The following is a 23,709-nucleotide window of genomic DNA, read 5'->3' on the forward strand; positions in this document are numbered from 1 at the left end:
CAAGTTTTTTGACAAAAGAGGCTATTTTTAGCACTTTCAAATTCGAGTAGTTCAGGATTACGTAAAATAAATAAAAGGTATGTATTGAGGCCTTCTCAATAAGAAGAGAGAGTTTTCTTCTCCATCCTTCTACCATAGAGCAAGCTAACTCTTGCCTCCAGTCCCCTGTAATCTCAGCATCCACCCACTCAACGCACACAAGCTTGCCTCCTTTATTATACTTTATTATATGCTGCAATTTACTCTTGCTTCTGCCTCCAGACTTGCTTACCTAAACTCCCACCAGATAAAGTTCAACAAAGATCTCCGCAGCCCCAGCGCCCACTCCACTCAGAAAAGAGAAAGAAGTAGATAGAAGCAAAGAGATTAATTCAGCGTTGTATCGGATCTGCTCTACACCAGCTTCCAAAGCCAACTGCTAAACTCTCAGGAATTCCACAAGAGTTCTTAAATGCAATCATTATTAAAAATCAAGTTACATAAACTTATGATTAAATAAATTGCATTAAAATGAAGGTAATAAATAATCAAAACTGACCACTTCCTTATTTTACTCTAGCTTACCATTATGTATGATCTTGAAGTTATTTACATTTATTGTATCTTAATGGTGAAAATGTTACAGAAATGCTACAGTGTTCTGTTGTGCATTACTTCCCAATTCTGGGTTCAGGGTCATCATATTGAAATGAACCATGGTGGAGTTATTTATGCTGCCAAAATTGGCAAAAGTTAGAAACTAGACATTATTCTCTCCTGGAGAGCCTACAGTGAAACATTTAGCTCACCACTAATTATATAGTTGGTCGATAGATAAAAATAGGTAGATAGATGCGTTATGTATATATACATACATATGTAGGTATATAGATAGATCGACACTGTTTTCCTTAAAAAGCACCTCTATATTTTCTTTAACAAAAATTCTTACACATTTCAGCTAAAACTACTGCATATTATATGTATTTCCCATTGGAATATAGAGCACATGGTTTCGTACAGGAAAAGTAAAACTCAAGCAATCCCCCTTTCCCATAAACAGACAAAAATAGGGAGTGGAACTAACAATATGAACCATAGAGATCTGGCACAAAAGTTTCTTTCAAGAGTTTGGGGGAAAATGCTGAGTCAGCACAAGTCCCAGGGAGCGCATTTATATATTCTAAATTATAGATGGTCAGCATAAACATTCTCCAAGAGGAGGGTGTACTTAGAAACTTCCACTCTAAATAAGAAAAATGATATTTTAAATTGCAACGAAAGGTAACCAAATTCTGTGTAAGAGAGCAAGACCAAGCAAATTTGCAGACCTCGTCAGCTGAAAACTGAGGACTGATTTTGTGGTACAATCCTCTTCGGTGCCAGCCTACATAGACAAAATCATTATTTATTTATTTATTTATTTATTTTTAAAGATTTTATTTATTTGACTGAGAGAGAGATCATAAGGCAGAGAGGCAGGCAGGGGGGAGGGGGAAGCAGGCTCCCTGCTGAGCAGAGAGCCCTATGAGGAGCTCAATCCCAGGACCCTGAGATCATGACTGGAGCCAAAGGCAGAGATTTAACCCGCTGAGCCACCCAGGTGCCCCGACAAAACCATTTTTAAAAAATGTAATGACACTGCACATCTCTGGGTTTTAATGACGACACACGATACTACCTACAGCTTGAGACCCCAAGGAAGAGGGGCAGCTCTGCTTCCAGGCAGTCTGTGTCTTCCACAAGAACATTTGCAAAATCAAAAATAACTTTTTTTTTTTTTTTTTAGAACTTTAAAATGTGACCTGTGAGGACTGGACTTACAAACATTAACATAAACATAGGGGTGAAGCAATTAAATACAAATATTTACAAAGTTCAAATAACTGTTCTTATCACCAAGGAGATCCACTTGGCAGATATTTACCCTGTCATGAGAGAGACACAACCAAGTGCCACCTGGATAACCTGCCTAACCAGCTTGGAGAACAAATACAGTTATTCTTTCAATAATCCAATCACTCCATGCCTGAATTACCTGAGCTCTTTCTCCAACAGAAATCTTGAGGAGAGGGGCGGTTGTTAGTTTAGGGAGGAGCACTTGAAGTTCACAAGATAAAATTGGAGAACTGGATCAGAACACCGTGAGCGTCAATTTATTATTTTCATTACTTCCGTAGCAAATGAAATTGAAAATGCATCCTGGCCTCTGGCCTCTGGTACCGAAGTCATCTGCCTGGGCAAGATCCTTACCAGAAGCTGCAATGCTACCTTCTGCTTGGGTTCCCAAGGTTTTAGCTCCTTTAATTTGTACTCAGAAGCCCACCATGGATAAGGGCAGGAGCCAAGCCAGAATGTCAGGTCATTTTCCAGCCCAAACTCAAGCTGTGTCAGAAACAATCAAACCCTACAAATAGGGACAATCGTGGTGAACCTGGGTCACTAATGAGGACACCTTCCTTCACAGTAAGCTCCCCTTTGGGTCCTTCATAGGCTTTAGTGACAGAGGGCTATAAAATCCATCAGAACCTTCTCAAGCCATCTGAAAAGTTACCCCACTAAATCTTGGAAGGAAAGAAGATGGTTCCTGAACATGTTTTCTGGGGTATACTTTGCCTCTCTACAAACATACGTAAATCTTCCCCAAGGATGAGTTCTGCATGTTGAAGGTCCTAGAGAGCTGGGGGTTGGGGGGCGGGGGTTAGACACTGTCCACGCTTTGGTACAAACTCCTATCTTAGTTATATAACTAAGAGGGAATGCTGAAGTTATTCTCCCAGAACTAAGAAAATCTGCTGCGAGATCATGTTCTGTGCATACAAAGACAGATGGGCGACATCGGCCCCTCTGAAATACACAGTCTCACCAGATATACTGCATCTTAAATAATTGAGAAAGTAATCTGAGCTGTGATGAATGTGTACACGAATTCAATAGGAGCACAGAGTATAGGGCAATTAAGTTTGACTGGATAGATAAGGAGAGCTTTCCAGAGTCAGTGATATTTGCTCTGGGAATTAAAGTGTGGATTATGAAAACAGAGTGAGGTGTTTATGGACAAAAGAGCCCACCATGTGGCTATTACAAAATAATCCAACAGAAAAGGATATTTAAATATTTCAATGTAAAGGTGAGCCATTTATCAAGGTGATAGAAACACAACACTTGTGGGTGGCCGGGAATGAAGGGAGCTGAAAAAGTAAAGTTAGAAGGAGACCCATCTTTTGTTCAGCTTTGAATAGCCCAGTAACTCTATTCTAAAGACAACAGGAAGCCATCCACAGATTAAGAGCAGAGGAAGTAATGTGCTTGTATCTGTAATCTAGAGAGATCCTGGTACCTGGGCCAAAAGCAGACACATGGGAGGCTTCAGGCAAGAACCTGAAGCTGTTCTCAGTGTCCAGCGGAGAGGTGGCCAAGCCCTGAGAGACGAAGCAGTGGCAGCCAAAGAGAAAAAATGATTCTAGTTTTTTAGAGTTAGAAAACACCAGGAAATAGTATGGAGGGTGAAATTCAGAGAGAAAAGTAAAAAATGGCGCTGGGCTGTGTAGCAAGGGAGTCTGGATGAAAGCTAAGCCATTAACTGCGTTAGGAACCATTAGAAAAAAGAGAGCAGTGTTTGGGCTACCAATAATGGGTTTCTTCTGGATATATTGAGTTTGAAGTGCCTGCAGGACATTCATGTGGAAAAGCACTTTCTAAATTCACATTAAAAAAAAAAATGCTTTTATAGGTCTCTCAGCTCAAAATGGTAATAACTGCTGTAAGGACATCCAAACACTACAAAATTTCTCATCACGTACACACATTCTGCCACAAAAACATTTCTGGCACCAATAACCCAGAAGAGATAGGTTGAAAATACATGTTATATTTTGCATATTTATATAATATTTAAGATACTACAAATCAATGCAAATGAAAAAGATTCTTTAATAAACAGCAGAGATTCACTACCAGCTATTTGGGGAAAATATATAGGTTTAGAGACTGACCTCATTCCATACACCAAACTAAATTAAAAAAAAAAAGAAGAAGAAAATAAATGTATTTATGCAATTCTGAATGTCAGGATGGTAAACATCTTGTATACTTAGAAATAGTAAAAAGAAAATCACAATGTTCATGATCAATAAATCGAACTATATATTATATATCTCCTTTAATAAGAAAAATAAAAATTAAGTTCTTATTAAATTCTTCAATAAGAATTCAGAAGACTTAGCACATGGAAGAAATATTAGCATTACTTAAATATAAATACCTAATATGATTCCTTAAGAAAAAAAAATGGAAAAAGCTAGGAATAGACGATAAATATTTATCTTCACTTAGAATAAAGATATTTTACATATTTCTTAAAACTGCATGAGAAAACTTAATGCTAGTAAGTTTTCAATAAACACTCTCAATATATAGGAGCTAATAATGTAAATTTTTAATTTTTTAAAGTAAATTGGCAATATTTATAAAATCTGTTTGTCCCAGTTCTGATAACACAATCTAAAGATACCATTCAAAAGGCAGACAACAATATATACCATGAAACACTTAAATGCTTATCTTTACATACATTTAGAGATTAATACATTTCAAAATAGGTATGCTGCTTTTATCATGAAAAATAACAATGTTAAAGGCTAAAAGACTTAGAGGTTATCAGATTTAATCAATATAAAAGTCTGAGTGGGAGATAGGTAGATCTATCTGTGTAATGTGTGCAAATTTCAGATTCTGCCAGTAAAGGGAAGGCGTGTGCTCTTCTCCTCTGCTAATTCCCTTTCTGTTGGCTAGAATGTGGGAGTGAAGGTAGGAAATGGAAGCCCCATGTTCATGATAGCAAATCTACAAGGGAGAGCCTTCATCTCCTATACAGAAACCTCCCATACTGCCCTTGATTTCTGTACCTGCTATATACAGCCTCTGGGTACCTACTCAGTTCAGTGTTCTAAATGACAACATAGAATATCTACATACATAATCAGCTACAAAAATTAATAAGTTTTGCTCACTGATCAAAATTTAGCAAAACAGCTGTAAAGATTTGGGTATATCTATATGCCAGAGCTGATGGATGAGAAACAGGGTATAGATCTGTGCCCCATTCCTACATCATTTAAGAAAGATCAGAGTCTCCCTCTCTTATAATTTAAAACAGTGTCATTAACAAAATGCATTGAACTATTCCAGAAAACAGGTCAAGTTCTTAAGAATTTAACAACTGCCCCTGGAAAATAATTCAGACATAAAGCCTCTAAAGCAAACAATTAAAAGGTACGGCAGAGATTGCTAATTGTACCCCAATATTCATTTTCCTCTACTCCTTTGATAGAACCATTAAGTTTAAACTGGGAACAGGGCTTTCCAGAATGAAATTTACATTTCACAGTCTTCCTTATAGCCAGACATGGCAATGTAACTAGATCCTGGCCAAGAGGATGAACTAAAAATGGTCTATGAAAACTCAAGTCTATGAAAACACTTGAGTTGAGGTATCCTTCCTTATTCATGCTGACTAAGAGCACCCATCTTGGACTGCGAGTTACAAGCTATACGTTAAGATGGCAGAGACACCTGATGGAAGCAACCTGAGGCCCTCATGTTTGTGGACTTTCCTTATTAGCTTTGGATTGTCTACCTCTGCTTCCTGTTTATGAGAAAGAGAAATAAATCTCTGCCTCCTTTTAAGTCACTCACACTTTGGGCTTCCTATTTATCCTACTGAATATTACAAAGATCGAAACATACCATTATTCTGTGCTCCCAAAAGTATCAGAAGGGAATGCAGACAATACAAACTTTACTAGTATGGAAAAATCAATGTATAATTAAAGGATTTTAACATGGGAGTCATTATCGTAGGTCAGCAACACTTCACAATACCTCCAGAACATCAGTTAGTTGTTTCTTTATCTCGTCTTTTAGCTCTCCAAATTGTAAATCCTGTGATCCATAAAAGTTCCCCAGTCATAGCCTCTCTGCTGACTCATTAAAACAAAACAGTGAAATCACTGCTTTATTTTATAGTGTACTCTAGAGAATTAACTTATCCTATGTTATAAGACAAAAATTAAAAATATAGCCACTTTCAAAAATCAATTGTAGAGCTCTATGGTGCCATTGCAAATCTGGTAATTGGCCCAGATTAAAATGTATTGAATATTTTGTTGAAACCAGGAAAAACATGCCCCAGCTCGACCGTATGAGAAGAGAAGGAGCTGTTGTAGCTATTTCCTAGTCTTTCCATGCTTGAGTTCTAGAGAGAAATTGCTTGCTGAAAAAACAATTTCAAACAGTGACTATTCATTAATCTAACACTTGCTTCAGGTATATGAACCATGGGAAAATAGAAAGAATGATAGAATTTAGGCATGTCTCCAGAGTAGCATATTCAGAGTAAAGAGAAACAAGCTATCTGGTCCATCTGGTGTGGTACTGAGGCATTTGGTGGGGGTGACGGACAAAATGGATCAGACACAGTTACCGGAGAATACAAAGAATTCAGAAGATTGAGGGAACTTGATTAGCTATAAATGCCCTATACCTACAAATATTGCCACTCACATATAAATTGTTTTAATTTTTTAATATTTTTATAAACATATAATGTATTATTAGCCCCAGGGGTACAGGTCTGTGAATCACCAGGATTACACACTTCACAGCACTCACCATAGCACATACCCTCCCCAATGTCCATAACCCCACCACCCTCTCCCGACCCCCCTCCCCCCAGCAACCTTCAGTTTGTTTTGTGAGACTGAGAGTCACTTGTGGTTTGTTTCCCTCCTGATTCCATCTTGTTTCATTTATTCTTTTCCTACCCCCCAAACCCCCCACATTGCATCTCCACTTCCTCATATCAGGGAGATCATATGATAATTGTCTTTCTCTGATTGACTTATTTCACTAAGCATAATACCCTCTAGTTCCATCCACGTCATCACAAATCACATACACATTTAAAAAAAAAAAAAAAAGTTCAACAGGTATGTCTCAAAAGAAAAAAAAAATGTGGAATGACAATTTTCAGTATACCACCACCGTTTCCCAATTTCCCAGATTTCTCCTTAAAAGGTACAAAGGCAACTAACTTCAGTGCAATTCAAAGATTGCTAAACATTGGTAATCACTAGAGAGTAACAGTAATAGCAATATTAATTTATACAAAAATTGCTTAATTGTTAAAATATGAGAGTGTGATAAAGATATAGACTATTTAATTGTTGCTTTGCCTTGCTTCCTTCCATTAAGTTATAGTGAGAATCAGCCACATGTGTAACAAACAAATAGTAATGTGTGAAACTAAAGACACCTTATTTAAAGTGGAATCAGGAGGCCAAAAGGGAGCCCTCTCATATATCACCACTTGTCATCAATCACAGGCCCAACTGAACAGGCACAACTTACATTCCCAAAAGGAAAAAGCTTTACTACTGCAGCAGGAAGGAGGAAGATTTTTCCCCTTGTCTGGCAACAGCCCAACCAATAAGAAATCTCCATAACTCAGCCAATGGGAAGCCACTACACTTTCAACTCCCAGTTTAGTCCAATGGACTTTTTGTTTATAAGAGCACTTTCAGACTACCCACTCTCCTCTATAAAATGATATCCCTTTCCTTTATTCTCCAGACTTGCCTATGGCTTTTGCTCTATGCTTGGCCCAAATTGTAATTCCTGTGCTCTTCCTGAATAAACACAGTTTGCTGATTAAAAAACTGGCTGTTTTACTTTTAAGGTTGACAAATTGAATGAGGAAAAAAATGGCAATAAATGCTTCTTTTAAGGTCTTTTTTTTTTTTAATCCCATAACCTTTTGTGGGTAAGATTTTATGGTTCCTCAAAAGTCACTGATTTTTAGAAGATATCTTAATATAATTACAGAGAATGAATATAAAGAATACAAAATCTTAAAGTAGTTTAAAAACTTCCATAAACAGTATTTTTAAATGATTTTCTTCTGAAATTCTAATATTTGGAAACTAAAAATGAAAGTAGACATACCCCAAACTAAGATTCCATTAATAATGTTTTGCTCACTCCGAACACCAGAAATATTTTTTTAAACATAATCACTGCTTTTCATCATAAAGGAATTTGAAAGATCACTTTCCTCTTCCACAGAGATAAGGAAAGATAAAAAATGATAATCACTACCTGTCATTTTAATCAAGGAGTATAGCCTTTAGACCTTTACTTTCCCCTTCATACGTCTACTTCTGACATAGTCATCTAGAACAGCACTTAAAAGAGAATTATTTTTAAAAAGGAGAGAGAGAGAGAAAGAGAGAGAGAGAGGGAATTATTTCTAAATTTCACCAATATTGTGGCCAGGTTTAACCTAGCCCATAGGCATCCTTTGTGCATATTACAGAAAGGCACTCTTTCTTCCAGACCAAAGTCTTTTGATCTCTGTCAAGGTGCATAACTTGTCAGTCAGAGCATGACCCTTCTCTCCTCCTGGCCAGGAATCCCAGCTGAGACAGGGACAGTCTGTCCAACATCCATGGCAGCCCTGTTTACACCTGAAAGATCGAGATTTTTTACCTCAAATTCTTTTCTCCAAAAAATCTGAGAAATTTCCTCTCCCTACATGGTTATCCTGTGCTTATACAGTCTTTAATGGAAGAATCAGGAGAAAGGTTAAAGAAATAGCTTTATTTAAAGCAATAGACAAGGGGCACCTGTGTGGCTCAGTCAGTTAAGCATCTGCCTTCGGCTCAGGTCATTATCTCAGGGTCCTGGGATTGAGCTCTGCATTGGGCTCCCTGCTCAGTGGAGAGTCTGCTTTTCCTTTTCTCTCTGCAGCTCCCCTCGCTTGCACTCTCCCTCTCTCTTGTTCTCTGTCAAATAGATAAATAAAATCTACTAAAAAATAAAAATGAAACAAAAAATAAAGCAACAGAAGATTTGTTCTGAAGTTTTGCAAATGTACTTCTAACATACAACCCACTTACTCAACCACTGACTTAGGCTTTCTCTGAGCTTTCCCAGCACTGAGAGGTACAGTTTTCAAGAAAACCAGAAGAAACATGGCTAGAAAATCATTATATTCAGCTACTTTACTTTTTCTTAATCTCCATTTTAAAGATAATCCCATTTTTCTGTTTTTTTTTCTTTTTCTATCATGCTTTTTGAAGTATGTATAATATTCTCAAGCCTAAATGATCATTTTTTAAAAAATAATTTAATTTTAACATGGCATTTTTATCTAAAATAAGACTACTTTTCAAAAAACGGTTGTAGTCTCTTTGGGATGACAAATATAACTTACTACCTTTAACCCAATTCACTCACTCTAGCACAAATCAAATTTTATTTTCTCACAATTCATCATGCTTATATTTTTCATGTATTCTACAAGTTGTTTCCAAACATTGTGACCTATTTTATAACTTTTATTCAAGAAACATAAGGTTCTCTGGATCTTAGTCATTTCTTTTCCTCTTAGCAATAATCAAACCTGAAGATGACTCATAATACCAAAGAAAATATAGAGATCCTCTTCTCACAACAACTGAATATATACTTTTATATATATAAAAAGAGAGAGAGCATAATAATATAACATATGCCATAGTCACATATATATATATGTATATATAGTAGCTTTTATATATATATATATAAAAAATACTTGTTGAAGACCACTGAACTCACAAAGATATAAAAATGCACCAGAGAACCAATCTTTGACCCCAATTTAAAGCAGATTTCTCTTTAAAAATAGCCTACAAATACAGAAGTTTGGCGGGGGGGGGGGGATCAGCTCTTTTTTTTTTTTTTTTAAAGATTTTATTTATTTATTTGACAGACAGAGATCACAAGTAGGCAGAGAGGCAGGCAGAGAGAGGGGAAGGGAAGCAGGCTCCCTCCTGAGCAGAGAACCCGATGTGGGGCTCGATCCCAGGACCCTGAGATCATGACCTGAGCCTAAGGCAAAGGCTTAACCCACTGAGCCACCCAGGCACCCCAGAAAATCAGATCTAAAAGATTCTCTCTGGGCATTCTTCCACCCTCCACTCTGCCCCAAATATGTCAACAAAGTCCTGAAGAGTTACAGAGACTACAAGAGTAAGGGGCTGACCCATCCCATTGGCTACATAAATCATCGAATCCCTTCTATTTCTTCTATCTAGGTACAAACTCAGTGACCATACATTTAGAATCATTCATTAAAAATTATGATGTATTTATGCTTCAAAAAATAATAGAAATGAGAATAGATTAACCTTAGACTTAAAGATAATGTTAAGAATAATGTAATCAGAGGCGCCTGGGTGGCTCAGTTGGTTAAGCCTCTGCCTTCAGCTCAGGTCATGATCTCGGGGTCCTGGGAATCCAGCCCAGTATTGGGCTCTCTGCTCAGCAGGGAGCCTGCTTCTCCCTCTCTCTCTGCCTGCCTCTCTGCCTGCTTGTGATCTCTCTCTCTCTCTCTCTTTCTCTGTCAAATAAATAAATAAAATTTTAAAAAATCTTTTAAAAAATTTAATCAAAGTAAATGGTGATAATACATACACATGCATAATATTCACATTCATACCTACATTGATATGCACATGCATAATATGTTAAAAATAAAGGGGAGAGAAAAAGAGGGGAAATGATGGAGAAGAATGCCAGTTAATAAATGCAGAAATAAGAGAATTAGAAAAATCATGCTTTTACAACCCCCCTGTGATACTGAGGCTAACACCTCCTGTGAAAAGTTGAAGAGCAGGTTTCAGAACATCATCTCACATATCAATTTTCATTTACAGGAGGAAGCAGTCCCTTTATGTTACAGAGATCTAAGCAGATATCAAGTAACTAAATAACCAAATTGTTCATATTCCAGAATGCCACAAACAGACATCATGTGCCTCCTAACATGATGCAACAGGAAGTACAAAAATGGGAAGGGGGACATTCTTAGACAATGAGCCCACAGTCCAAAAATGTCAAGGGCATGAAAGCAACCAAAAAGAACAGAGGGACTATAGTAGAGGAAGGAGATTAAAAAGATGACAGCAAAATGCATTGCAAGATTTCTGTTAAATCTTGAATTAAAAAACAAAAACAAAACAAAACAAAAAAACTGCAAGGGGCAGCACCTGGGTGGTACAGTAGGCTTAGTATCTGATTCTTGGTTTTAGCTCAGATCATGCTCTCAGGGTAGTGGGATCCAGCCCCGACTCATTATGGGCTTGTGCTCAGCACAGAGTCTGCTTAAGACTCTCTCTCTCTCTCTCTCCTTCTGCCCTTCCCCACCACACTTGCGCAAGCTTGCTCTCTCTCTCTCGAAAATAAATAAATCAGTCTTTCAAAAAAAAAAAACTATAAGGGATTTTTTTCTTTAATAGTTGAAGAAGTTAGAATATGGATTGTATATTTATATTATGAGCAACTGTTGAATCTATTCAGTGTATTAGTAGTACTCAGGTGTGTAAGGAAAGTTCTACAGGGAGACACATACTAAATAATTTAGAGGTGAATTGTTACAACATCTGCAACTAATTTTCAAAGGTCTCAGAAAAATGCCTGTGCATGATTCAAAACATACATGCACATGGATGCATATACACAGGTCGAGAGTTATATCTGGAAAAATGTCAACTGATAACTCTAGCAAAGAATGTAGGATTGCTTATTGGATTATTCTTTTAACTGTCCTAGCATAGAGATTTTCAAAATAAATTGTGGATGAAAAAGAGCTAAAGAGGAAAGGAAGGAAAGTTAATTGATCTGGCAGTGTTTCCAGGGAATTCCATATAGAACGTAGTTCCTATTATATCACTGAAATGCTAAGTTAGTGGCAACATAAATATATATGATATGATATGATATGAAAGTATAATCACCTCTGAAGAAAATGTCCAAACGGATTAACTCAAAGATGAAATTCAGTTAACAGCTAAAATTACCCAGAAGCAGGGTGGCACCTAAACTCTACAACCACGTAAGAGTGAATTTTAATCTCAGTTTTGCTATTTACTAGATGGGCATGACATCCAGCATTAACTGGACATTTCTTGGATTTCTTTTCTGTAGAACAAAGATAATAATACTTAACCCGTATGGCTGCTGTGACAATTAAAAATTGTAATGCTGCTGGTCAGTGGGTCTCAAACGTTAGCGGCACTGGTCACCTGGATCTCTAAGACCTGTCCCCACTCCAAGTTTTCCAATTCAGTAAATCTGACATGAAACCGGAGAACGTGTATTTCCAACACTTACTAGGTGATTCTGGTGCTGCTGGCCTGGAGACCATATTCTGAGAATTGAGACTGTATATATTCCAATTGAAAAATGTGCATACTCCCCCAGCAACAGTACAGAGAGAAAGCTGGTCGACCACCCTTCAGGGTGACCTTTATGACCTTGAGTGTGCTTCTTCAACACCCTATTGTGATTTGCACATTGTTTTCCTTCCATTGGAAGATCCTCACCCTTCCCATCCCTGCCCTGATCCTAAATACACATAAACCTCTCACTTGCCAATAATGGAATTACAGCATGTTAACTGCACTGACTTAGTTCCACCTCTGATTCTTCTCTGGAAGTAGACGTCATATGTAAAACAAAAGAAGACAGCCTGATTATATTGGATTCTCCTTACCCCACCCCTGGGGCATAACCTCTGTGATGGTTAGACAGATCAAAATCTTTAGTACTGGACACAGAAAACTCATTGCCATAGGCCTCATGTGCCCTAGCTTGGAGCCTCCTTTTTCATACCACTGTCCAGATCAATTCCAAGCCTACTCTGTACTCTGATTTGGGATTGGGGGCCTCGACCCCTCATGGATTCTTGTCAGAGGAATTAAATAATAGACTGTACACAGTTTGGCTCCAGAGACCCAAAAAATTCTAGCATGATTACTAGCTAGGAGGCTCTCAAGATCTCTTGAGCCTTAGTTTGCTAATCTGTACAATGGGAAAAAACATAACGATTCAGAAGATGAAAGGAGACAATGCATATAATAAAAGCACTGAGCTCAGTATCTGACTACAGTAAGCATAAAATAGGTTAGATCTAAAAAAAAATTTTAGTCTGACGATGAAGAGGACAATGACAATTGATAAAGGAAGGAAAAGAAAAACCTTCATGTTGGTGAAATTAAACCTTTGGCTATTCCCTGGCCAGCTTCTGCTCTACATTTATCCCTCTACCTTAAACTTCCACCCTGCCTCATAGCCCAGTAGCAGGACTTTGAAAACCAAATTAAAAATCTTTCCAATGGCTGTTTTAAATCCTAAGATCAATGAATGGGCATTCTGTTCTTCCATTGGTAGAAAGGATATTTAAAGGGTAATGGGAACAATTACTAAGCTTCATGGAATTTCTTAATGGTGGAGATGTTTCTAAGGCCCTCTTTATGCAGGGCCCTGAGTGTGGAGCTTGGAAACATTGCCCCAAATAGAGCTAGAACACAGTGCTCTATTCTGCAATCTCATGAGACAGAATCCTGAGTGAGAGACAATATCAATATGCAGTGGACGTCAGAGCCATGGACTGAGTTAGCACAGCTGGATTTCAGTTAGGGGCTCTCAGCAACACCCAGCTGTATGGCCTTGGACATATTTGAGAGTCCTCACTTTCCCTATGTGTAAGATAAACACTCATTCTGTAGGATCTCTTCTACCTTTCACAAATGACGGTTATGTCTGTTTCAACTTTGGCTCTGGATTACCCTTCTAACCTGGAAGAAGAATCATATGGTTGACACCGAGGCCTGTTCAGTTCCTGAGAGTCCTGACATTCACCCAGTAGCTGGTCTCGAGAACTGGATCACAACTGTCATGAACCACCTTGAATAGAGAACAGAAGAAAATAATACTCTGTTAAAATACGTTTTATGGAAAGGTAGTCAAAACCCTCAGGGATATATATTTACTGTATTGACATTTCTATGCCCTTTTTATGCCCTAAGGAATGAAAATAAATGCTTTTAACCTTTAAAAAAGTTATAATCAGGTAACCAAACAGGTTGAACAGCATGATTTGATTTTTAAAGAATAGACAGTTGTATACACCAAGGTAATGATGGTATTTATCACTCAGTGATAGTTATAGATTTTTAACTTTTTCTTTTCTTTGTCAATATTTTCTTGTTTTCTACCACATATTGCTTTTGTAATACTAAGCATTATATAATATTCGGAATCCTGCTTCTCTGTCTTGCATTCTTTTAGTTTCTCTGCCTGCAAAATAATCCAGAATACTTTACTTCTAATCTTTTCATGGATAAAAAGAAAAGCCACTCGTAGTTCCTTAGCATATCTTCCAAAGAGAACAATTTTTTTTCCCATTAAACTCTACCCTGATCTTTATTGAGGTCCTTTAGGTTAATATCCTTAATTGTGACTGCTCCTCATTAAAAAAAAATAATAATAATAAGTACGTGCTCAGCTTGCCATAAAAAGGTGTTGCAGGTTTCAGAACTCAGATTCACCTGCTTGTCCTAAAACTAATTATGGAGGTTTTTACATTGAGTCCCCTTAACAGCTCGGAAGAGGTGAAAAGGCAGAGAAATGACTATGTGGATTCAAATTCTACTCTAGGTTGAATCATGACTCTGCCATTCTCAAGCTATGCAAACCTTGAGTTTTTTACCTACCCTCCCATATCCTGTTTTCTCATTTGCAAAATGAGCATAAAAGGTTGCCAGAGCTAAATGAAATCCTACTTGTAAAGATGACAGTTCAGTTCTTGAAAAACAATAGGTGCTTATTAGAGCATTTGATGGCTCAATAAATTCAACTATAATTAGTTCTAAAATAAAAATTAGCCTCCTTCTCAAATAACTTCAGAAACTAAGCTTCTACAGTCCAATCTCATATCTGATCCCGTCCTCAGCTTTTCCCTATTTCTGAGAGAAATAAATACCCTTGAATAATAATGGGGGCATTTTTTCCTGCTTTGATTTTAATATATAAAAACTCTACCTACTGTTTCTCAACTTGAAGCTCTTTTTAAATGCACAAATGCACAATTTCTATTTCTTAATAAAAAGATCATTATTTCTCAGAAGTAGAATTAGTATCTAATCAATCTTACTATACACACACACAATTTTCTGAGCTGGAGGAAAATTTAGACATAGGCACATCTTTTCCATTCAGACAGATGCCTGTTAGTATAAACTCATGTTTACACATTCAATAAATTAGTTTTTGAGGTACTAACAATGAAATAAAAAGACCATTAAATAGAATATTCAAAAGGGATAGCCAGAGTCTGTTCAAGTTAGTAGTAGGTAAGTTTACTCTTCCCAAGGTTAATTATCACTAGCAACTGATGGGGCAGAGGACCATCTCCACTACCTTAAATATTTCATTAATTTACTTATTAACTTGTTTTTCTCACCAAGTAAATGATTCTAACAGTTACTCTTGCTAGTAAGGCACTAGCTTTGCTTTGTGAATAGAGAAAATATTTAGTCCATCCTTCAAAGTGGTTTATAATAATACCTGCATCACAGAGACCCGGTGAGAATTTGATGAGAAAATAAATAATTTAGCAGAACCTGAATACAGTAAATGCTTATTAAATGTTATGCAATATTATCATTATTTTTTTTTAAGATTTTTATGTATTTATTTGTCTCAGAAAGAGAGAGCAAGCGAGAACAAGTACACAAGCAGGGAGAGGCAGAGAGAGAAGCAGGCTCCTTGCCAAGCAAGGAGCCCATGTGGAACTTAGTCCCAGGATCCTGGGATCATGACCTGAGCCGAAGGCAGTGGCTTAACCGACTGAGCCACCCAGGCATCCCACCATTATTTTTTATTACTAAGAAAATACAGGCACCGGAGAAGTTAAGTCCTCAAGATTTTTTATTTTTTTTAAGATTTTATTTATTTATTTACTTATTTATTTGACAGGGAGAGAGACAGCGAGAGAGGAGGGAGAGGGAGCATAAGCAGGGGGAGAGGGAGAAGGAGAAGCAGGCTCCCTGCCCATCAGGGAGCTTGACTTGGGGCTCTATCCCAGGGACCCTGGGATCATGACCTGAGCTGAAGGCAGGTGCTTAACGACTGAGCCACCCAGGCACCCCTCCTCAAGATTTTTTAAAAGAGGACTGTATCTGGGTGCCTGGGTGGCTCAGTGGGTTAAGCCTCTGCTTTCAGCTCAGGTCACGATCTCAGGGTCCTGGGACCGAGCCCCGCCTCGGGCTCTCTGCTCAGCAGGGAGCCTGCTTCCTCCCCTCTCTCTCTGCCTGCCTCTCTGACTGCTTATGATCTCTGTCTGTCAAATAAATAAATAAAATATTTAAAAAAAAAAAAAAGAGGACTGTATCAGAATAATTTCCCATGAAAATAACAATGTATCTTGGTCTACTTTCAAAAGTCATTCCTTGACAAATTATTCCTCTTGCCACTTCCTTGGCCAGTTTAAGAGAAAACCTCTTTAATTCCCATAATTTGATGATACTTCTATTGGAAGCACATTCACCTGGTTGAAGTCAGTCCTTTACAGTGGGGAATTAAAAATTATTTTTCTTTATGACTATGAAACCACTTAAACATAAGAGTTCAAAAGACAATGTGAAAGACACCTATAAGTGAAACAACGCTAAAATACCAAGTTAAATACCAAGTTTAACATATGTTAATAGTTTGCTTTCTTTACTTTAGTTCTCTCACTTTGCTTTCCAAAAATGAAATGTTATAGGTACCTTTATACCCTCAATCTGCCATTTTCTTCCCCAGCAATAACCACTATCCTAATGTTGGTGTGTATTATTTTCATGATGGTTTTCTACTTTTATTAGGTATGTAGAATCCATAAATAGTACTATTTATATAAATTATACTTTAAGTATCCTTTACAACTGTTTTTTTTTTTTTTTTTTACTCACCTTTGAATTTTTCAAATTAACTCTCTACTCATGTAGGCCTGGACCATTCATTATAAATCTTGCATACTAATTGTTTGAATAATCCATGGCTTATGTGTTTATTCACTGCTAAGTGGATTATTTCCTATATTACAAACTTGCTCAAAGAATCTCCCTGTGTACAAGTGCCTGGGTTGTTCTAGGGTAGAGAAGTATCTTGGCAAGGTAGATGCATCTTCAACTTTACAAAATATTCCCAATTGCTCTCCAAAGTCATCAGACCAACTTAGACTTCAACCAAAGTGGACATGATTTCATTTTCCCCACACCCTTACTATTTGGTGTCATTATATCCATTGAATTTTTCCAATTTGCTATTGACATATATTTTCATATTTGCCTGAATTAACTTGCCAATTAACTTGCCAATCCAATCATTTGCCAGGAATCTCATAATGTCATTTTCTGGAAAAAGTCTATAATAAGACAAAGGAGCAAATGAATGCATGAGTCTAACAATTCAACCATCATCATGAAAGATACCTTTTTAAATGAAAAGACGGAAGGAAGGGGATGGATCAACATCTGAAAGTACAAATAAGAATAAAAAAGCATGTTCTTCTTACAAGGTAGCCACAGGTAAACCAACACAAAAGAAATCTTAAAGTTTACTTCCTGATCAGCAGTTTAGGACCAACTACATTATACTAAAGCCTAAAGAAACCACAAAAGCTGTAATTTCCTCTTTGTATCTTTCAGAAGCAGGGTAGAAGTATATAAAGCCCAATGTAAAAAGTAATAAATTTTGCTTGTTGAGATTTCATATTCTATTTAGTTGATAAATCAAGATTAGTTGGATCATTTATATATCAGTTGAGGATATATTAATAAGCTCTGTGCACTAGGCTGCTTTTAGGTAAAGGGACTTGAATACAAATCTTTCATGTCACAAATGTGCTTGCTACTTGGCCTTCATAAAAATAAAAACTACAGTGGTCCTATGACTATGAATGCCAATAATTTTATACAAAACAACATTAAGCACATTAAACTATTATGTGCTCTTGCCTACCAGTATAGTACTCAAATCCAGAAAAAATTTACAATGAGTAGTCCTGGCCTTGATGTATGTAATTTTTAATTTGTTTTTCGTTGTCACTTCTGTCATTCTTGATTTAGGTATTCTATTTTCATCGATGCTTTCTACCACTGAAAAATTGATAATATTCAGCTGTGTAAACTGTGTCTTTATCTGGTTAATTCATTGGGATGTATTCTAAGTAAATACCCTCACCACAAGGAATAGAGAAACTTCTAGAAATAAAGTCTTTACGGAAACATAGAAAAATAAAGTCGATGCGTGGTACTGGGCCATTACAAGCTAAGAAGCCATGAAGCTGCTTTGATCTCGATTACAATAAGACTCTCTGGAGAATATTAAAAATAATTTTCTAGTGATTTATTAATTTCACATTAGCCAAAGTACATTGTATGTCCTTCCATTTTTATAATTTGTTTCCAAGAGGGAGGAGGAAAAAGACTGCTTTGATTTAATGGCCTTTTAAAACTGGCAAAGTTTGATTACTTGGTGTTCAGTGGAGTCAATGATTTGACTAAAGCTATATTTTTAAGTGTAATCAGTTACTAAGAAATGATCTTTTAAAAAGCCAATATGTACATACCACTAACAAAGCAATGCAGTGATTTTACATTTTCATTTTGAAAATAATGTAGTTATATTTCTTTTATAAATGCTATTTGTGAAAAAAATCACACAAAAAATTGCTCTTAAGTTTTTCTTAGGTGAAATCTTATAGTGAGGAAAAGAAAACAGAATCAATACCATAAATTATATTCCTGGGTGCATGCGGCTCACACAATAACTAAACAGCATGGAGTATTTTATGGCATTATTGAACACATTCTGTGCTTAAAGAAAGGAAATAAATACAAAAACTTTCCATAAATATAAAATTTTTCATATTTAGTTTGAAATTATTCTATTTTCAAATCCTTAAAAAAATTCATTGGTTATATCCTGGAATAAATGCCACTTGACCGTGGAATGTAATTCTCTTTATATATTGATGAATTCTACTGGTTAATATTTTATTAAGGATTTCTACATTTATATACATGAGGAATACTATATATGGTTTCCTTTCTTTGTTTGGTCTTTGCCTAATTTTGGTATCAGGGTAACACCAGCTTCAAAATGAATTGAGAAGTGCTCCCTCTCTTCTACTTTCTAGAAAAGATTATGTAAAATTCGTATTAATTCTTCTTTAAACAGTTAGTAGAATACTCTGGTGCAACCATCTGGGCTTCAAGTTTTCTTGGGGGGAATGTTTTTCATTACAAATTCAATTTATTTAATAGTAATAGGACTATTCAAATTATTTCATATTGGATGAGTGTGGTGGTTTGTGTTTTTTGAGAATTGGTCCATTTCACCTGAGTTGTCAAATGTCTGTGTGTACAATTGTTTAGAGTAGTCTACTGTCATTTTGATATCTGCCTGGTCTGCAGTAATACCCTCTTCCTTCCTGATATTGGTTGTGTCCTCTCCTTTTAACTTTGAGTCTTGCTGGAGGGTTATCAATCTTACTGATCTTTTCAAAGCTCAAGCTCTTTGTTTCATTGATTTTCTCTACTTCTCTTTTCTTTCTTTCTTTTTTTTTTTTTTTTAATCGAGAGTACAGGGGTATGAGGGGTGGGAGGGGCAGAGGGAGAGGAAGAGAGAGACTCTTAAACAAGCTCCATGTCTGGCACAGAGCCCCACTCAAGGCTAAATCTCACAACCCTGAGATCATGAACTGCTGATCCACCCAGGTGCCCATCTTGGTCTACTAATTACATCTCATATTGTTTCCTTCCTTCTGTTTGATTTGGGTTTATTTTGCTCTTCTTTTTCTAGGTTCTTTAGGTAGGACTTCAGCTTACTGAGATTTTTTCCTCACTTCTAAAGTGTGCTATCAGTGCTATAAATCTCCCCAAAGTAGCCATGCCCCCCCCGCACGTTTTTATATACTGCAACTTCACTTGCATTTAGTTCAATACACTTTTGTCATTTCCTCTGAGACTTCCTTATGATTATTTAGGAGTGTGTTGCTGAATCAGCACGTGTTGTATAGTTTCTGAGAGTTTTGAGAAATTCCTGTGTAAATGTCCCTTTTCTTATAGGGATACCCACCAAACTGTATTTAGGGCCCACTCCAATCTGGGATAATCTCAGTTTAATTTGATTACATCTGCAAAGAGCCTATTTCCAAATAAGACTACGTTCTCGGGTTCCAGGGATTAGGACCTAGATATCTTTGGGGGGCCACTTTTCAATCTACTACAGAGACTTTGTTTTTAACTCTAGAACAAAGTATTGGGAAAATGATTGTCCTCCTTTTAGGCTAGTCACAACCTATCTCAAAAAACATGCAGCACCTTTTACTCATAAGTGTATACAGGATTATGATGGGTGCAACTGGAGATTAGAGGCAATACATTGATAACTGCCAAAGAACTAATTTCAAAGATAAAGTGTTTTCTTCAATTAATTTGACGATCAATATAGAAAATACTAAATCACACACAAGTATAACTAGTTTTCTTTTGTAGTAAGATCAAATTTTGTCATGATCTATGTATCTAAATAATCTTTATTTTAAAGAATGCCTTTCCCGGGGCAGCTGGGTGGCTCAGTGGGATAAAGCCTCTGCCTTCAGCTCAGGTCCTGATCCCAGGGTCCTGGGATCGAGCCTCACATCTGGCTCTCTGCTCTGTGGGGAACCTGCTTCCTCCTCTCTCTCTGCCTGCCTCTCTGCCTACTTGTGATCTCTCTCTGTCCAATAAATAAATAAAATCTTTAAAAAAAAAAAAAAAAAAAGAATGCCTTTCCCACGAGAGATTAATCTTCAGAGTAAGGCTCTTATCCTGTACTGTTGAAACCTCAGGGCTTAGCCTAGTGTCTAATATATGTTAGGTACTCAATAAATATGTGTTCAATAGATTGAATACATGAAAGCATACAATTTGCCAATAGCATTTGCATGAATTCCTTTAACAAGACCAACGCTTCTATTTTGACCCCAGTCCATATCCTCTGCTCTACTTGTAGATCCCACCATGGTGGCCCAGCCTTTTCCGATATAAATGTTGACATGATATGTGTAGGGTACTCTAAATCTTTTTGTGTGAGTATCCTAAAAAAGTTCAGTCCTAAAAATAAGACATCTTCATTAATTGCAGAGCTGTCATTTTCTTTTTCTACATTTTGATCTTGTGAAATTTTCAAAACACAAAAATTCAATGACTAAGGGAACAAACATCTATGCTCCAGCTATCCATGGGTGTGACCCAGTCTTTAGAAAAAGAAATCCACCCCGACATAACTAAAGTCCATTTTAACTTTTCCAGTTCCATTTTACTCTCCTGCCCACACTCCATCTCATTATCATGACCTTGAGCTGCAGACTTTCAGTTCTTTCTGCATTTATATTTAGATCTTCTATTTACCTTTACTCTTTCTTATAGAGTTTGAATACAGAAATATTTTAATTTGTAAATACAGATAGCCAATTATTTATTTATCCTTCATGCATTGATTTGTAATGTCGTTTTTAAAATTTTTTATTTTTTAATATTTATTTATTTAAGTAACCTCTACACTCAACATGGAGCTTGAACTCACGACCTTGAGATCAAGAGTCACCTGGTCTTCTGACTGGGCCAGTCCGGCACCTTTTCCTTTTTTTCGATGTAATTTTCTATTTTTGTTAGTGTCTCCTAAATTCCCTTTTCTATACCACTAGCCTTTTAGTTTATCCCTGGCCAATAGCACACTGCTTAATTACTACAGTTTTCTGAGGAATATTGATACCTCGTAAGGCAATTCCTCCAGTTTTGTTCTTCATCTTGGTTATTCTTGCATCTTTACTATTCCAGTAAGTTTTTGGATCAGTTCATCAGATTTCATTAAAAAAAAAAGAAAAAAAATAGAAAGACAAACCTAATTAGTATTTTGCCTGAAAATGAATTAATTTATAATTTTAGTTAGGGGATTTTACCTCATTATGATATGGGAATCTTGGAATCTATGAACATAACATTTCTCCATTTTCAGTTCTTACATTTAACTTATATAAAATATCTAATATTAAACATTTTTTTATGTTCTATATTTTCTACATAAAGATCTTCGACAGATACCAGCCATCTAATAGCTTTTGCCAGTACTGGAGAATTGTATTTTTAATATGTTTTCTAAATAATTATTGGGATAATAGTACTTAGTATTTACTGAGTACCTATTGGGCCAGATACTGTTCTAAGGATTTCACATACATTAACTAATCTAATCTTCATAACTACTGTGAGAGATAAATAATATTGTTAGCTCCCATTTTATAGGTAAGGAAACTGAGACACAGAGAGACTAAGTATCTTGCCCTAAGTCTCACACACACACACACACAGAGTCATATATATACACACACATGTATATGTACATGTGTATATATATACATATTTAGGATTATATGTGTGTATGTAGATATATATATAGGATTAGAAAAGAATTAGGATGTCCTGCCATTAGGTTGTCAGGGAGTAGGGTGCCTCATAGAAGGCCTTAGATACTTAAAGTAACTGTGGTTTATCTATAAATGGGGCAAACGAAAGGACCTTATCATGCCCAAATACTCTGTGACAAAATCAAATCTGATTTGCTCTTTCACTGTTATGGATTAAAATTATAAGCTCATACTAAAATTTATAAAATGAAATTGTAAAATGTGAAGCAAAAAATAGGTAAATATCCCTTTAAGAGTTGTGCTGTTGTAGAATATTAAATCATTTTGTAGATGCCCAGCCACCTGACAAAAACTGAAAAATAAGAAAATGAGTTTTGGAAAGGACAAAGCATTCCGAAGTTCTAGAGGTACATAGGCATGGGAAAGGACACATCTTATACTGAATATGCCAATGAAGCTCTTGAAGGAAGTTACACAGACTGCTACCACAAACGAGTAATGATGGAAAACATCATCTCTTTATATGGCAAAAATTAATTATTGTTAATTCTGTCTTGAGTGATAGCTGGATGGACCATGCTTATTTTTTTCCAGTTGATGTCTCCAAAATAAACATACATCATTTATTATTGTCTGATTTGTAATTTTGCTCTGATAGGTCTACCTGATTTATTCATGTTCTATTTACCTAGTTCTACTCATGTGTAAATATTTTGTAAAAGTTATCTTCTAATCACAACACTGCAGGGTCCTCTCTGTGTTGTTTTTGTTTTTGTTTTTGTTTTGAAGCCAGGCAGTCCTTATGGTTTTGAGGTTGCCAGATTCTACTCATCAAAACAAACCCCTCAAGCTTGTGAGCTCCTGCTCTCTGAGGACTGAGCAGCATCTGCAAAATTAAGAATCATCTCAAACCTTCACCTCAAAAATAAATAATAACTAGGAAGTCACACTAGCCTACTTTCATTCTTAGCTTTTCATTTTCAGATATTTATACCAATGCACCTGCCTTAGAATGGAATTATTCTCCAGAGAGCTCAAGTTATTCAAAGGCAAAGTGAAAGTAAGTCCTCCATATGGGCTGTCTCATAGCATATCTTTAATATTATTTTAAAAACAAAAACAACAAAAACAAAACAAAACAAAAAATTCCATAGGACACCTGGGTGGCTCAGTTGGTTAAGCCACTGCCTTCAGCTCAGGTTGTGATCCCAGAGTCTGGGGATCGAGTGCCGCATCGGGCTCCCAGCTCCTCGGGGAGTCTGCTTCTCCCTCTTGACCTTCTTCCCTCCTGTGCTCTCACTCTCTCTCTCAAATAAGTAAATAAAATATTTAAAAATAAAAACAAAATTCCTTTTTTAACTACACATTTATCTCTCTTAGGCTGA

General features: G+C 36.4%; 1 long non-coding RNA gene across 1 annotated transcript in view; it reads right to left on the minus strand.

Annotated features, from left to right (window-relative positions):
- Window positions 1-13,667: 13,667 nt before the first annotated feature.
- Window positions 13,668-23,709, minus strand: part of LOC122889138 — a 29,060-nt gene continuing 19,018 nt past the window's right edge. Inside the window, exon 4 of the long non-coding RNA XR_006380818.1 lies at window positions 13,668-13,770. This is a non-coding gene — a long non-coding RNA (uncharacterized LOC122889138). The remainder of the gene's footprint in view (window positions 13,771-23,709) is intronic.

The sequence above is a fragment of the Neovison vison genome, chromosome 11, assembly GCF_020171115.1.
Source record: "Neovison vison isolate M4711 chromosome 11, ASM_NN_V1, whole genome shotgun sequence".
Lineage (NCBI taxonomy): Eukaryota > Metazoa > Chordata > Mammalia > Carnivora > Mustelidae > Neogale > Neogale vison.